The following is a 3,838-nucleotide window of genomic DNA, read 5'->3' as shown; positions in this document are numbered from 1 at the left end:
GATAGGTTGAGGAGAACGCTGAGAACACGCATATCGCATCAACCATGATGTCTACCAGTACATGCTTATTTTGTATTTCATTTTTAATTTTTATGAATACGCCAACAATGAGTTATGGGCCCACTTCTGCACATTCTGTTGTGCGTGTAGGTGTGTCGAGAGCGTTCAGTTTACGCTCGCTGATGCAGGCATATTCGGTTATCGCTGCTGACACAGGCTCGGGTCTGCTATCGCTTTCTTGGTGTCAGAGATAGCGGGTAGCAGAATCGGGGCCGGCATGTGAGTATGCTCGTTCTGCTACCAGTGACCGTCAACATTTTGGATTCGGTCACCCGTGATATAGGTGTCGCTCCCCCTGCTACTGTTCGTTTTCCGAACAGTAGGGGAAGATCCCCCCCCCCCCCCCCCCCTTCCCTTTGCAGAAACAACTTTCGCCTAGAAGGAAGGAGAAGACGGTTGACATTGTCGCCGTCAGGTTCACCGACGTTGGTGGAGAGAAGTCCATGTCGGCGCATCCAGAACCAACAGAGCATGAAGAAAGCATCTTCTCAAGAAATAAGATGCATTAGCATGTCAAGAACATTGGGACCTGCAAAGTTGTGTTGAAATTAGGATTTATTTTGGATTTGGTTGATACATTTCATGTTCCATCCTATAGTCAGAACTTGATTTCAATTTCAAAATGTGATAAGTTTGGTTTTAATTTTAAATTTGAAAACTTCAAGCTTGTTATTATAATTTTTTTATTAATGTAGGTTCTGTATATGTGTGTGATGGTTTGTATCGGTTAAAAACCGAATTCCAAATTCAGGAATCGCATTCTATTGAGAACACAATGATTAACAATAAATATGGTCTAAAGGAAGATCAATCATACTTGATTTGACATTGAAAGTTATGACACAACTCGAAAGATAGAGTCCAAAGACTTATAAAAGAAGGAATCCCTGGAACCCTTGATTTCACGGATATAGAGACATGTGTTGATTGCACAAAGGCTAAGCAATCTAACACATATAAGAAAGATGTCAAACGCAGCAATAAAAATTTAGAGATAGTGCATACGGATGTTTGGGGCCCTTTTTCACTGTGTCATATGGGTGAAAAATATTTTGTCACCTTTATAGACGATTACTCACGCTATATGTATCTCTACTTATTATTTAAAAAATTAGAAGTCTTTCAGGTTTTTAAGGACTTCAAGAAAGAAGTTGAGAAACAAACCAATGAAGTTATTAAGATGGTTAGGTCTGATAGAGGTGGCGAATATTATGGTCGTTTCATTGAGATGAGATAAAAGGAAGGGTCGTTAGCACAATTTTTAAAAAAGGAAGGCATTGTATCATAGTATACCATGCCTAATAGTGCTTACTAGAATGATATAGCTGAAAGAAGAAACCGTACGCTTAAAGAAATAGTTCGAGCGATGTTGAATCACTCAAACCTTCCCTTGACCTTGTAGAGTGAAGCTCTTAGGACAACAATGTATATTTTGAGAAATATCAATAAGATGGGAGTGTCGTCTTGATAAGGATGAATACATTTTTATTTTTTATCCTTCGAAACTTGATGAAAAGTTTGATATGATAATGGATCGGTCGTACCTGTACTCAATAATATGAGTGACTCGTTATTCACTTGGTTTCTAGGTCATAATTAATAAGGTTATGTAGGAGAGATGGCTGAGTGGTTTAAGGCGTAGCATTGGAAATGCTATGTAGGCTTTTGTTTAACGAGGGTTCAAATCCCTCTCTTTCCGTATCCTCATCTAATTCACCAACGTTACCAACCACACAATGTATCAAATACCAATTGGTACTGTTATTCTAAGAGTAAGACCTTTCCTTATAGAAATTTATTTTCTATTCCTAATTACTGTGATACGGAAAAGGAAAAGAACAAAAAGAGAGGGAAAGAAAGAGCAGCCAATGAATGAAAATATCACTGCTAATCCATTTGAGATACGTGAATGGGATCAAATCCCTCCACTTCTTTCAGCGAAAAGTGGACAAAATTGTCCAAACCATTGCTATTTTAGGTTCAAGTTTGTCAGGAATAATATTCTACGATTAGCAATTCATTGATTTTCAAACTCACCCTTTACTATCTACTTAGATCCTGCTATGGCAACCACCCTTATTCTAGTGACGACCCAGACGGAAACCCCTTCCAACGAAGGGGTTCCATCAACGACCACCCAATCTTGATGTCGATCGAAAGCACCACCAACAAACGTCGGTGCTCCGACGATGATCCTATGTTTCCAGCGACGTCGGTGAGGCCGCTAGCTTCCAAGGCAGCCCTTTCACCTCCTCGGTGAAAACCCCCGAAAGGCAAAGGTATCAAAAATATTTTTTTATGATATACACATATGTCGTCGGTGGCAACACCTGTTGCCAGGGCTAGTTGTCACCACTGGCAACCAACCGACAAGACCACCAACGATGGGGATCCGATCCTGGCCTCATCAACGATGGTGAACGATCGAAAAAAGAAAGAACCCCCCACCCGGCGATGATGAACCTCTTCTCCTAGTGCTATCGCAAACATCCGGGCAGATTCTACCGCCGGTGGAAAGAAGTCCATGACAACAACGTTCAGTTTTTGAGAAAACTAAAAGCCTTCAGTTTTCTCAGAAATGAAAAGGCATCAGGCCTCTTTTTCATGATGGGTGTTGGGTCGGATCAGTGTATCGACCCGGTGACGGGCCAGATCCAGACCCATTTTGGGTGGATCGGGTCTTCCCGAATATCGGGTCTATCCTCACCCAGGCTCGGATACCGACCCATTTGGGTTCTGAGTTTGGGTCTGATTCAGAGCACTTGGATCTACATCAAGACCCAATCTGACAGACGAATCAGATCCGTTTTGAGGGTTCAGATCAGACCCAAACCCATTTTGGTTTATATCCGAACATTGGGTTGGTGATTAGATATGACTCAGTTGGATCGAGACCGAACCCATTTGGGTTCTGGGCTGGTCCGATCTAGATTAACCAGGTTGTGATCCGGAACCAACCTGACCAGATAAGGTCTGGGTCTGATCTGATCTGTATGGATCGGGTCTCGATCCAGTTCAACCCGATCCAGGTATGGTCCGGATCTGTTCTGATCCTGTTTGACTGGGTCTAGATCTAGACCAAACTGGATCTGGGCCTAGACCAGATACGGTTTCTGGACTCAACCCAGATCTTGTAATTGATCGGATCTAGGTCCATATTGGTTTTGGATCATTAGATCCAATTATTATGGGTCAAGATCTATATTGGATCTGGACCAGGTGTATCTGACTTGAGATCCATTCTAATTGGATCTACAACCAGATTGGATTAGATTAGATCCGAAACATGTCTATTTACTGTTTACACCTGAATCGGTTTTGTGACCGGTTCAAAGCCATTTTGACTAGTTTCTATAGTTTTTTCACCGGTTCTGAGATGAAGAGACCCTATTTTCATGAATTCATGAATGAATAAGGATTTTCTCATTCAGTTATAGGGTTTTCTGAGCTTCTGTTCATGGTTTGGACTGGTTCATTAGGTCCATAATCGGTTTAAACCCTTAGATGACCGGTTCATGACCGTTTTAGACCTATTTGGGGTATTTTTAGAATGATTTCAGCTTGAGGACCTTGGGTTTTACCCATATGAGTATGTTTTTATCAATTTTTATGCTTCATAAGTATTTATTGTTAAGGAAACATGATTTATAAATGTCTAATACATGTGTTTTATATTATTTAAGTTATGCGTAAACTTTTTAAGCATGATTATGATTAAATTCATAACATTTTTTTAATGTGTTATCATAAAAAATTAATTTATGCATATATGTTAAAG

The 3,838-nt window shown here is 40.5% G+C and overlaps 1 non-coding gene across 1 annotated transcript; it reads left to right on the top strand.

Moving 5' to 3' along the window:
• Nucleotides 1-1,672: 1,672 nt before the first annotated feature.
• TRNAS-GGA (transfer RNA serine (anticodon GGA)) lies at nucleotides 1,673-1,759 on the top strand. The gene has a single exon. It is a non-coding gene; the product is annotated as a tRNA-Ser (tRNA).
• Nucleotides 1,760-3,838: the final 2,079 nt, after the last annotated feature.

The sequence above is a fragment of the Nuphar pumila genome, chromosome 6, assembly GCF_984573655.1.
Source record: "Nuphar pumila chromosome 6, dmNupPumi1.hap1.1, whole genome shotgun sequence".
Classification (NCBI taxonomy): domain Eukaryota; kingdom Viridiplantae; phylum Streptophyta; class Magnoliopsida; order Nymphaeales; family Nymphaeaceae; genus Nuphar; species Nuphar pumila.
This window is presented reverse-complemented; position numbering and strand designations above follow the sequence as displayed.